This window comes from Malaya genurostris, chromosome 3 (assembly GCF_030247185.1).
Source record: "Malaya genurostris strain Urasoe2022 chromosome 3, Malgen_1.1, whole genome shotgun sequence".
NCBI classification, from domain to species: domain Eukaryota; kingdom Metazoa; phylum Arthropoda; class Insecta; order Diptera; family Culicidae; genus Malaya; species Malaya genurostris.
In genome coordinates, this window is record NC_080572.1 from 88,693,130 (window position 1) to 88,707,163 (window position 14,034).

The 14,034-nt window shown below is 37.6% G+C and overlaps 1 long non-coding RNA gene across 1 annotated transcript in view; it reads left to right on the forward strand.

Moving 5' to 3' along the window:
• Window positions 1-11,805, forward strand: part of LOC131435197 (uncharacterized) — a 114,782-nt gene extending 102,977 nt beyond the window's left edge. The window contains exon 3 of the long non-coding RNA XR_009230466.1: window positions 11,686-11,805. This is a non-coding gene — a long non-coding RNA (uncharacterized LOC131435197). The remainder of the gene's footprint in view (window positions 1-11,685) is intronic.
• The last annotated feature ends 2,229 nt before the right edge of the window (window positions 11,806-14,034 follow it).

Sequence of the window (14,034 nt, forward strand, 5' to 3'; positions counted from 1 at the left end):
AGTGAACCAAACGAACAATACAATTATTGTTGATCTCAGGCAGTGCAAAATTCGACCTTCGATACGAGAACTTGAAGGTTTGCTTAAGGAGCAAATGCATCTTGACATTAAACGTGTGCATTTACTTCAATGCAATAAGATGAATAATGTTGTTTACATCCAGTTTTATAAAGAGTTGGATGCTATTTAATTCGCAAAAGACAATGACGATGTGCACTATGTGGAGCACGAGAGTATTAAGTACAACATTCCAGTATATATGGAAGATAGTGCTATAGAAGTGCGTGTGCATGATCTTCCTTCAAGCGTCACCGATTCTTATATTCGCAAAACTATGTCCCAATACGGAGAGATTCTCTTTATCGAAAAATTAAAGTGGAAGAATTTTTTCCCCGGTATTCTAAATGGCGTACGTTTGTAACGCATGCGCTTGAGGAGGCCTATACCTTCTTATGTGACATTCGGTGAGAATGCAAGAATACCGTGCAAATCACTTGTTACCTATGACAATCAGATGGCCACATGTCAATATTGCCAAAAAGCTGTTCACTACGGTAAGCCATGTGATAAACCGAACAAGGAGACAACTATACCAAAGGACAACGGTGCTTCCTTCACATCAACCCCAAGCAACCCCAGTACACCTGTGACAGCCGCCAACAACAATGAAGCATCCCCTTCAACGAAACCATCAGTATCCTCTATAGAACAAAGTACACCGGCTGCAGTTAACAACTTACCCTCCAACCAACCAGCAATTGTAACCAATATACAACAAGGTGCATCTACAGCAACTAGCAACGAAAAGAAGACGTAAATCGACAACAATACCATCGATGCGGCAATGGATGACGAGAGGAACCACGAACAAACTGCCCCTCAATCCTCGCAGGAGGGAAATGGAAGCTCCTCTCCCCCTAGAAAAAGGGTGACAACGAGATCCAACTCAAAATAAAATTTATTTAAAAAATCGGCTGAATCGGCCACATAAAGCTTGTACGCAAATAGGCCTGAATAAAAAATATCTTTTAAATAAAAATGGCCTCATGCTAAAGATGCACTTTCAAGATAATACAAATAGTACCATTTCACTTTAGCAGCTAATACTTAGGCGTTAAGCGTTTTAGTTACATTGACATGAACTATCCGAGAATAAGTTAGTCGCAGATGTGGAAGTTTGTTTTACAATTAACACTTATATTCTTCTGCATACTTTCACTTTCATGAAGCGGCCACTACGTAACTGACATAAATGACATTCATTTGCTATTAAAAATTTTCAATATGAAACATTTCTGAGTTTTGCTGTCTCATTCTCCGCCAAGTGACAGCATTTTAATGCAGAAATTTTGTTTACCTGAATGGTTATGACAAAACCAACAGATATATTAAATCAACAACCTTTTAGCAACCAGGACGTGAAATAACAATTGCAATATAGTAATTTTGTGAGCTGCGGGGTCTTTCAGTCAACGAGTACGTTAGGAAAATTTAATCGCTTTGCTTCAAAAGAAAATAGTGTATAACTATTTGATTGATTGACGTTTTCGTTAGAATGAGACAAACAAATTGCAAAATACAGATCAAAACAATGCAAGCTCTTACACCTCATGTTGAATCTTTAGAAAATTCAAAACATCGAATCGATTCTTAATATTTTGGTAACTTCTCGGTTGATTTTTCATTAGGGCGTATAAGCAAGTGACAGTTTCTCTTTAATCACTCTCTCTCTCTCTTTCGATTATGTGATGTGATTAAAAAGATTTTCTTTGATATCACTATTCTGTTTGAAAGTCTAAAGTTTCGGGTATCATTTCATGCAAAGAGTTGAGTGATAAACGTGGAAACCGCTTGTTAATTAATAGAAGAGAAAGTAAACAATGAGAACACGCTCTTTTGAAAAATTAACCGAGACTTGTTTTCACCCCTACACATCGAAAACAAATTGCACGGTCAACGTTTTTCGACCCTCGGAGAAGCGATTAATCCATGCAAAACGCATCGGAGTGAGTGCTTTAGAAATTGGTTTGATCACATTCAAAAGAGTATACACAGTTAAAATAAAGTACCCACATATAACAGATCGGCTGAAAAGTTCGTATCGGTTCTATGAGAGGGCGCCACTAGAATTAAATCCATACCATTTTCAGTTAGTACCAACCTTCAAAAGATACGTGTATAAATTTGACAGCTGTTTGATTATTAGTTTGTGAGATATTGCATTTTGAGTGTAGCTACTTTTGTTATTGTGAAAAAATGGAAAAAAAGGAATTTCGTGTATTGATGAAACACTACTTTTTAATGAAAAAAAGTGCCGCCGATACCAAAAAATGGCTTGATGAGTGTTATCCAGACTCTGCACCGGGCGAAGCAACAATTCGTAAGTGGTTTGCAAAATTTCGTACTGGTCATATGAGCACCGAAGACGATGAACGCAGTGGACGTTCAAAAGGGGCTGTTACCGATGAAAACGTGAGAAAAATCCACAAAATGATTTTCAATGACCGTAAAGTGAAGTTGATCGAGATAGCTCACACCCTAAAGATATCAAAGGAACGTGTTGGACATATTATTCACGAATATTTGGATATGAGAAAGCTTTGTGCAAAATGGGTGCCGCGTGAGCTCACAATCGATCAAAAACAACAACGAATTGATGATTCTGAGCAGTGTTTGGAGCTGTTATATCGAAATAAAACCGATTTTTTTCGTCGATATATAACAATGGACGCCTGATTTATACAAATGTTTCAGTTCGACTTCCGATCAGTACTACAGAATTCATCAAAATCTTTATAATCGTGTCGCAATAATCGAAACAGAAAGTAAATAAACAAGAGCCGACACTTGCTAATACGGCCATTTATAATATCAACCGATAGTTATCGAAACGTGGCGCTCTCTGAGAATCTGATAACTATCAGACAGACAACACATTTCCAGTGAATACTCGTTTTCCATCAACCCAAAACACATCAAACAACGGTAAAATGAAATTTTATTTCTGGTCCGAATCGAACATCGAATGTTAATCGTTTTTTTTCGGTGTCTACACATGACCACATGACATAGATACTATCGACCAGAAGCGCCTACAGGCCGCCCCGGTCATGCTGAGCGGTCGTTAAAATTATTATTATCGAATTTTCTATAAATAAGGAAACCGGCGCTGAATTTTGACACTTTCGCTCATAAAAAACGACTGCTGCGGCATACCAAAATTGCACAACATTGGAACACACACACACACTGAGACAAGGTGCCGTTTGTGCGTCCGAAAACAAATAGAGGATGTTGACGTCATCCGGGCGCCCAAATTGCGAAGTGACCTAACCTACGCCAGTGTCTAACACGCACTGGTAATTGCCTGCGTTGGCAACCGTTAGTTGAAGTCAAATTTGGTTCCGACCAATTCATAACTGTTAATAGAATAATCGCCTATTGAACATGAAAATTTGGTATCGAATTAGGCACACCCTGTATTATCTATCTTTCTTTAGGCTGGCAGCTTGTTAAAACAATTATTGTGTTCACTGTTTGAATAGCCTTCTTTGATCGATTCAGGTAAACATGATTGATGGGATATGGTTTGTTTCTGAGCCAAATCTCTGCACAGGGCCAGATCAAACACTTAAAATTTTGGATAAGTTTGTTGGTTTATGTTGATTTTCTATGTCAGACGTTGGACATTTCGGTCGTTTTTGGCAAGTGTCAAATAAGTGGCGAAAAACAAAAACATGCCCGGTCGATGAACATACGTTTTTTATTCGAGCAAACAATGTCTCCTGCCGCACACCAAAGCTGCGATATTTGACATTTCAGCCATGTTGGTATTTCTTGTCAGCAACTTTTTATTTTTTGTTTCTCGTGAAAACACAGCGGATGAACGCCTACCACACATTAGACGTCGCAAAATTGAAAGAAAAACTGAAACAACTCAAAACACATGTTTTGCATACAAAATTTGGAATTCTTTTGTTTCAAAGGTCTGATTTGTCCGCAGGGCAAAACCGCCGATTCGTGTGTCGGTATAAATTATGTTTTATGGTTAATTTTTTTTTATTATTGTTGAGCGGAACATTCCTAAAGGGCTGTTTTTTGTTTCGTTTGACATTCATCATTTTTACAATGTAACGTGTTTGAATTCCAACAGGCAACATGTCATGACTAAGCCCTGATGGTTCGTTCGACGTTGGTCGATACGCTGGCAGGGTTTGGCAGATTCAGGATGGTCGGTTCTCCGTCGTTCGTACTCGTGATCGTCTACACGCACCCACGAACGAGGTTTTGAATCTAGAGTGACTGAAAACAAAAACAGCTCAGAATAAATCATTTTTATAATGGCGGTAACCGGAGTAAGTCTGCCGTCTGGTCTGGATGGGTGATTTTCCCTTGCGGTCATGACCGCATAAATTGCGGTCAGTGTGCAAACATTCGACATTCAGTGCTTCGATTAGTCATTTACAGTGGGATTATTGTTACCATACTAGGATTGTAGTGAAATGGTAATGAATTGTGAAAATCACACAACGCATTGGCAGTTTGTCAATAAACGCCTTGTCCCATGTGACTCACAAATGAGGTAACGTAGCTTGAAATGGCGGTCAATGGACGTTATGCTTGTCAAATCTTCGATGAACGTTTCGAACATATCAAGTAGCCAAACATTTCGACTCAATATTTGCTCTATGGGGAGCGTTACGCATCAGTCTTTTGCAGAAGCAACCCTATCAGCAGGCCGTTCAATTTTGTTGATTTTTGAGCGCTTGTTGAACGATATATTGCACGAAATATTCGTTCAATTTGCTGGAACGGTTTGTTGTTGTTTTTTCTCTTGCAAAAATAGTGTGAAAATTAAGTGTTACCGTTCCATAGAAAGAAAATTTGTTGTTATTCTACGTGAAGTAGAAGTATTGTGCAGGTATGTATTGTTAGTTTAAACAAATAAGTGGAAAAAACTTCAGAAATTCTGAAGTAAAACTAGTCCAACGGGGCTCCAACTCCTCATGTTAAAAATGGCTCAACAATGGACCTCTGTCTGCCGGGTTTGTTGAACCAAAAAAAATGGCATTCGGTTCAACGGTCTGTTTCAAAATCGGCAAACGAAGGTCCCGTGTTGGACTCCCGTTGAACGATTGATTGGACTCTCATTGGACCAATGATCCAACGTATTGGACCAATGAAGGACCACCGTTGAACGTTTTTTTCTAAGTGGGAAAGGCGGAGGCTTAACAAGAAACACGTAAACGTTCCAAGCCGACACCATTTGTTTATCCGGCAATCCAAGTTCAAAGGGAGCTCATGTAATTAACTTCGAATGCACAAACAAACGCGGGTTTATTTTGACACTGGAATAATTTATGGGTTTGAACACAAAATTTATTGAAACTCGCTTTGAAAATATATGTTCAAGGTCGGTTAATGTCATCGCTTTGAAGGTGGGTTCTTTAGCGATTCGACTTTGAACCTTGATAAATTTTACTCTTCGAATATTTGAACGGCTGGATGCAAAAGTCCGATAGGAGCAATTTAGTATAAGTAGGATAAGTAGATTTGAATGCACAAAGCGGATAAAAAAATTGAATACTAAAACCGGCCGAAGATTTCAGGTCGTTTAGAACAATTTTTATTGCAAAAACTGAATAAAAACACTTCGAATTCAAAAACCCTTCGAAAACCTTAGCCGGATCATCGGGGACAAATGTTTTTATTTGGTGTTTCACATTTAAAGTTTTTGGGTTGACTAACGCTAACGCATTAAGCCAGGCCCGTACCCAGGATTTCATTTCGGGAGGGGCCCATTACTGAAGATTGCTCATGTATCTAATTCTCGGTGTGCCTTTTACGGCTGTTTTAACATACACTTTTAATTTTTCCACTGGAACTGATATTGTATTACATTTCATTACGTTTACTGTCCTGTTATTTTTGTAACACATGTCTGAGACATTCTAAATAATTATATGTTTTTGATTTCGGGAGGGGCCAGGGCCCCTTGGGCCCCCCCTCTGGGTACGTGACTGCATTAAGCATGGAACAGCATGCTCGTAACAAAACATAAATTCGCAAAAACTGGATAAGGAAGCGAAGCGAAGTTTTCATTCGGTTTATGCGTTCATAGTATTTTTGTTAATTTTAGACAAAAAATGTTTTTAAACGACTTGTGCATTGCATCCAAGTGCGGTTCTCGCACGCAATATTTTTATTCGGTTTTTGTATTCCAAATAAAAAAATCAGGCCAAGTTTTTCTAAACTTCACTCATCCGACATTTGTCGACAATCCGATTTTACACGAACATGCCATAACCTCACAAATTTTGCGGAACAAACATCATTTGATAACCAACGGTGGTTTGTTTACATGTTCCATTCCAATGATACGTGTTCTTGGAAATGTAAACAAACCACCAGTACATGTTAAACACGAATTTAATTCACACAGAGAAAAATATTGTTAAAATAACATAATTTGGGTCTCTCACAACAAGTTTTTTTTAAATAGTGACAAAGAAAATACGCTTTGATATTGCAAATATTGCTGCTTGAAACTACAACAACTTATTTGAACAATAGAACCAGCCGGAACAAATATTTTATTCATTTGACTAGACCAAAATTTTGATTCAAATCAAACAGAGAACTCTGTTGATGTTTGTGACCTGTTATTCTTTGGTCACAATGTTGTTCCTTTGGTCACTGAGTCCAGCTTGTATATATATGTCAAATTTTGTAATATTTTTGTTTATATCAATTATCAGTAAATGTCTAAGTAGAATTTAAATGTCAATCGTGTTTCTACTCCGTGTTTACACGTTTGAGTCACGTTTAAGTTCTGCTTAATAGCCTAGGTTGGTGTTAAAAGTAGGGTTTTGTTGATTTATTTATTTATTTCCATTTATTTATTTATTAGTTATGTATCCTATTTATTATTTATTTATTCTATTTATTATTTATTTATTTACATTTATTTATTGTTTATTTATATATTTACAATCATTTATTTACACTATTTATTTATTTATTTATTTATATTATTCATTTATTTACATTCGTAAGTTCATATACAAATTTATTTAATAAATTATGATTATTTCGGCAAAAGGAAACAAAATAGCAAATACACTTATAAAAGTACTAAAATTCAAATACACAGTTCATGACACCAACCATAATAAAACGATAAAATATTGTAACCGTCATCTGTCTGCACACTGTCATCGTCGTCATCATCGTCATCATCGCAACATAATATGCGGGGTGGCATGCTTTGGGGGTGGCGGTGGGTATGAGATGGAAAACGGACCCCAAGCAGATAAAATCCGCGGGAAAACCTTTGCGGGGAACTAATAGTTTTCTGATCCGGAGGAGTGAAGACAGCAGCAGCGTATCACCCGCCCAAAGTGATTGCGTTTCAATCGTTTTTTTTAAGTTTTTCAAAAGATCCAAAGGGATCTCTGTGATAATCCGTATCGAAGGTCCGCACGAAAGTTTGATTCGATAAACGGAAATCGAGTAGGGTCAGTGCGGTTAAATGCTAAATTCCCCGGTATAACGAACTAAACAGTGCTAGCACGACGCGAGTGCGATCTCGGTCTGTAAACGGCATAGTGTGACATTTTGTGGGCGTTAAGGACGCCACAGTGTTGAACCGGTGGAAGATATTTGCCGAAGTGACCGAAAACGTTATAAGCCCTACTCGATAGAAAGTTAGACACTCGCGTATAGTGATTCGTGCACGGTACCACTCCCCGGGTCCTTCGTAGTGAAACGCAGGCCTACGCTACACACAGGCCGAGTTGCTGCTTCATCTGGACAATCGTCGCAGTTCCATCGCCCCCGAAGCCAACGCCTGTCCCGCCAACCGTCAAGATAACCACCAAGTCGACCAACGAGCATCACGGCCGCAACGGAGCGTCGAAGCTAAGTTTTTCTACACAATAAAAGCGCAAGTAAAAAGTGAACTATTTTGCCTTTATGTTTTTTTGTCGTGCGCTAAAAATATATAGAATTTAAAAATTTAAATTGTACGGTCTTTTTCTATACAAGCTGTGTCGTCCATTTTGTTTAGTTTTTTTGTGTAATTCTGTTTCCGCCGAATACACGATTTACTCAGTGACCACAGGTTGGGAAGAAAGTCCGCCCAAATATAGTGAAGTGAAGATTCTCCAGGAGACCAACAAGGTAAACGACCCTGAACTGGTGGTTCGGTGCTGAAAAACAGCCACCAGTAGTGTGATACAAAACGATACGTAACATGTTTAAGGGAGAAATTGGTTCAAAACAATCACCAAAAATGAAATTTAAAAATCTACATATTCATGTACCGGTGCACAGTGGGGAAAAATCTATGAAAACCCGCAAAGAATTCTGTAACGCATGAAAAGATAGGTCAACAAACTAAAGCGTTTCTGATGTAAAAATGTCCAAGGAATTCAATGGAATGGTTTACAATGGCCGCACGAATTGCAATCCTGCTCGTTTTACCGCAAATGTGCAGCAGTTTTGGAATTTCCTATAACATTCGCTCTGTAACTTGAAAAGAGGTCGAGTGCGGTATTCTAGAATAGCCTACTTTCATGTGAATAAGTCTGGAGAATCGATTAGAAGAACCCACACTGGCCGCACGAAACGTTTTGGTGGATATTTTACCTCAATTCCTTCATTTCATGAGATCCTAACTGTAAATCGTCCTTAAATCTTGGTAAAACTTCTTGCAACTTTGCTAAATCTAGCTTATCTTATGTAAAAAAGTCTGGAGAATCGAATGGAAGAACCTACACTGGCCGTACGAAACGTTTTGATGACTATTTTACCCCATTTCCTCCATTTTATGGTATTTTATTGTAAATCGGTCTTAAATCATGGTAAAACTTATTGGAAGTTCACTAAATCTAGCTTATCTTATGTAAAAAAGTCTGTAGAATCGAATGCCAGAACTTATACTGGCCGCACGAAACGTTTTGGTGGCTATTTTACCCCAACTCCTCCAATATGTGAAATTTTCATCTAAATCACCCTTAAGTCTAAAGCGAACCACGTTGAAAGCATACGAAAACTATCTTATATTATGTAAAAAAATCTGTAGAATCGAATAGAAAAACCTACACTGGCCGCACGAAACGTTTTGATGACTATTTTACCGAGATTTAAGGACAATTTACAATAAGATACCATGAAATGGAGAAATGGGGTAAAATAGTCACCAGAACGTTTCATACGGCCAGTGTAGGTTCTTCCATTCGGTTGTACAGACTTTTTTTTATTAGATAAGCTAGATTCAATAATCTTCCAATAAGTTTTACCATGGTTTAAGACCGATTTACCATAAAATACCATAAAATTAAGGAAATGGGGTAAAATAGTCATGAAAACGCGTGCGGCCAGTGTAGGTTCTTCCATTCGATTCTCCAGACCTTTTCACATAATATAAGATAGTTTTCGTATACTTTTAATGTGGTTCGCTTAAGAATTAAGGGTGATTTAGATGAAAAGTTCGCATATTGGAGGAATTGGGGTAAAATAGTCACCAAAACGTTTCGTGCGGCCAGTATAAGTTCTAGCATTCGATTTTACAGACTCTTTTACATAAGATAAGCTAGATTTAGATAACTTCCAATAAGTTTTACCGAGATTTAAGGACGATTTACAATAAGATATCACGAAGGAAATGGAGTAAAATAGCCACCAAAACGTTTCGTACGGCCAGATTCTCCAGAAATTTCTACATAAAATCAAACTATTTCAGTAGACCGCACTCGATTTCTTTTCAAGTTACAGAACAAATACTACAGAATTCCGTGCATACGCGCTACCATTTCGCCACTCTGATCTTGCGAATGCATAAGAACGCAGGTTCGAGTCCTGTCTCTGAGCGTATCTTTTTCCGAAAAATTCATCTTTTCTGTTAGTTTTTCTTTCACTTGGATTCTCCAAGTTTTCTTCGAACCATGAATATTCGGCTTCAGTGCTGATGTTGATTGCAATAATTGACCGGGCATAGCGTAGTATTTTTTTCTTCTGGGGCTAATCAAAGAATATCCATTTTGCATATCCAGTAACAATTCGATGTAAAAACCCTTTTTTATTGCCTTTGAACCAGCTGCTCGCAAGTGAAAATTTGCCTTTCAATGTCTCTCAGTTCCAGTTCATGAGGGCCCAACTGCCTTGGTTTTGAATCATTTCCATGGATTTTAATCATACAGAAACTGTTTGTTGTGTCATTTCCAATGATTCTGCAAGCTCCTCTTGCGTTTGACTCAGATCTTCATCGAGTAATGTCTTCAACTGTTTATCTTCGATTTTTTTTGGTTGTCCAGAGCGAGATCTGTCTTCAACACTGAATAAACACCAGAAACATCTACAAGAATCTGATGCGCTTAGGCTGCACTTTTCCTCCATTTAAAATAGAAAACAAAACTTCCCGCGAAGGCTGCTTAGTCGACACAGAATTTCTCATAATTAACACTGTGAAAAACAAGGCTTTTTTCAACAACTCGAATCAATATGAACTGAATTTTAATGACAGTCTGAAGCTATCAACATCAGCTGCTACTGTTCAATATTCATAACATACAGAGCCATCTTTTGAAAACAGACCGAACTAATGTGTGCTAACAACATTACAATATTATTGGCATCAGCAATTGAAAACCTACTGGTCATGCGGCCGGGAAGTAGGCAGTGTCAGGCCTAGAAGAAGCTGCCGGGCTGCAGGACTTACACAAATTCTATACAGGACTTACACCAATTTTACACTTTTCAACAGACAATTTAATTGAGCAGATATTTACACTTTCCATGGCCGATGAATCCAACATAACATCATTTACTATGAACAGAGTTCCTGTTAACATTACCCAAAACTGTTCTTCAAGTTGCTTTACTATTACACAACTGACAATTGGAAAGTTTCAATGCATTCTCCAACTAACAGATTACCAATCGAATTGAAAAATCCCTTCCTAATCCACCTAGTGGTGTGATAATGCCTTTATTTTTCTTCAAAACAGTCTCATAAAAACATTTTTCATCTTCTTGTTGAATATTTAAATGTTAGTGTCACAAATTTGGGCTCATTTTTTTAGATAACACTAAATCTCGACGGTGCTTTTTCAAGATCGAAAATTTTAAAACTTTTACCCTGGGCCACTCCTTATCCATGTCCAATTTAGCTCAAATTTTGCATTTCGAGGTGCTAAAACTTTTGAGCACTAGCACTTTACGAAAGTAGAGGTGATCCCGGGCGGTAAAAATCAACGGTAAAAATTACGTGGCCAAAAAGCTACGACCCGAACTAAACTACTTAGACAAAACCATGCGCATCTTTGATCTTGCGGTAATTCGATATATATAATCTTGCGGTAATTCGATATATATAAATATATACTCCCCTAACAAAGGACGAATAATATAGTCTAATCAATATCCAAGTATGTGTCCAGAATCAAGTATTAAATCGCAACGCATTGGCGACATAACAAGGAAAGTTGAGAAAAAAAAAACAAATCTCTCTTAAATTGTAAAAACATTTTTCATCCAAAATAAATTGCTGCTGAACGAGGAATGTACTCGAGGTGGTATCCCTACCACAATTTCTTCCTTCTTGGTTGTCTTTATTGAAATTTGACTTTTTATTATTTTGTTTCATAAAATCCTAATACGAAATTTTCTTATTTTTCTTTTCAGCTCGAGGTGAGTGACATTACAACACTTAGTAAACTGACCATTCTTTCAAGCTACCAGGTAAGCATTTCAAGCAGATACACAGAAACAACCTGTTTTAATCCACCTAGTGGTGTAATGATGCCTTTCTCATATCAATCATACTGTCATATATAATACTGTGATATTCTTCAAAATAATTTTCTTCGATTCTTAAAAGAATAACCGAAATCGGTTTGTTTGGCCGTCTTCTGACAAGAACTATCATTTGGAGAAGATTTTAGGTCGATTTAGAAAACTTTTACGTTTTTTGGCCTTTTCAGTGATGGTAAAAAATTTTTAACACACTTTACCCTATATTTCCGGATCCGGAGGGTCTGTCCGGAATTTAGTATGGAACTTAAAGAGCTTTCATTTGAATCTAAATTTGTGAAAATTGGTTAAACCATCTCCGAGAAAGGTTGGTGCACTTGAACGAATTTCGGAAAAGAGCATGTGGATTACTGAATAATCTGTGAAATGTCGTGTTGTCGATCTGCTTCGGTATCTTAAAATGCGGAACTGGGGGTAGTTGGGTGGGTTAAGGGTTTTCGGAACAAACTGGACCCCTTTCACTGCATACCATTCTTGAACGACTTTGCTGTAATGACAGCTTGCCAAATCTGCCAAATCTGGGATGGTCGTGGGATCGAATGAACGGCAAAATTCGTTTTTGGAGACACTCTTTTTGGTATAGTTCCGATGTCATTGTCTTATTTGTAACGAAAACTTTCGTTTTTTTGCCACAGCTGCAAATGCCCTGCCAAATCATAAATTTTCTTGAAAATTTGTCGCCAAAACCAAATTTTAATTTGGCTGGAACATCCCCCCGAGCCGTTGCCAAGTAAAATTTTTGACCTGGGATTTGCCAGAAGTCAGCCTTGACATAGGTTTAATCGTCCATCAGAAGACACCCATCGAACTTGGTCAGCACCTAAGACAAGACCTGACAACTGGGGGGGTTGCTTTTGTTCCGAAATGGTCCTGTTTCCGATTGGCTGATTTTGATGTTGCTACCCGCACATTGTGAAAAGAAACAACTTTTACAGGGTATTATTTAACTCACCAATGAAAATGAAAATTTTCAAAGAATGTTTCACTTTTTTCAATCTCTTTTGTAATAATGGTTATAGTGGCACCAATTTGTAATTAAAATCAGCATCAAGACGTTTTTCTTTTTAGTGAATTAAAATGTAACCAAAAAAGATTTTTTAAATTAGTGTGTTTAGTTTTACGAGAAGAATGAACTGTTGTGTTGCACTAAGCATTTCTATCCAAACTTGATTTTTTCCGGTTTCCAAAAGATCCGGTAATACGTCAACAATGGATTCGATTTTGCGTCCAACATGAGATATTGCTTGTTTTGTCATCAAAGCTTAATTAATTGTTTTTAAGCATTCATATATAATAAAAAAAATGCGTTCACCAAAACATTTTTCATGTTTATTTCAAATCAAAAATAAAAATTTAAATTTAATAAATATTTTTTCTCAGCATATAGATATTAAAAAATCTGTAAATATGGTAACTGTAGCCAATACGTTGGTATTTATTTCACAGGGCGAAAATGACGAGAAGGATGATTTGGAAGGAAGAATAAGAAGCCAGTTGTCAGGTCTTGTCTTAGGTCAACACCTGGTCATATAGTTTCCGAGCACGAATTTTGACCACACTATTCTGTTTTATGGTTCGATTTGGCTGTTTGCTAGCTCGATACGACTTGAATCCTTCCAGGAGTCGAGTTCTCCTCACGATACTATGGGCAGCACCGAAATTCTGGGCCAAATCACGGTCTGACAGATTATGATTTCTCTTAGTCGTCTTCAAAATCTTACCACGCAGTTTCCGGTCGACAGTTCCACTACGACGATTGGCTTGAGGCTTCCGAATCGTCGTCAATGTTTCCTTATACCGTTTGATAACGCGTCATACGGTATTTCTGGGCAACTTCAGCTGTTTAGCTAGCCTAGATGCAGACCACAATGGATTTCCCAAATAACTGTGCACAATTTTTTCCCTTCTTTAGGCTTCCATGTTGATTGTTTACAAAGTACAGTCGATTTGAGGAATGTCAAAAATCATACGTGAAGCTGACAAAATTCCCGACACGTGGGCGCCAAGAACTTCCAAATCCGTACAACATGAGCGCCGCAATATGAGCAAAAGTTTGTTCTAATTCTAAATGAAGCTAGCTTTATATATCCACCAACTAACAAGGTCTGCCAACTAGATTAATTTACCAGTAAATTTTATAAAAATGTGCACCTCGTTTCGCCATCGCTTGAGAAAAAATACACACAAAATTGAAAATTTTCACTAATCGAGGACCAGTCC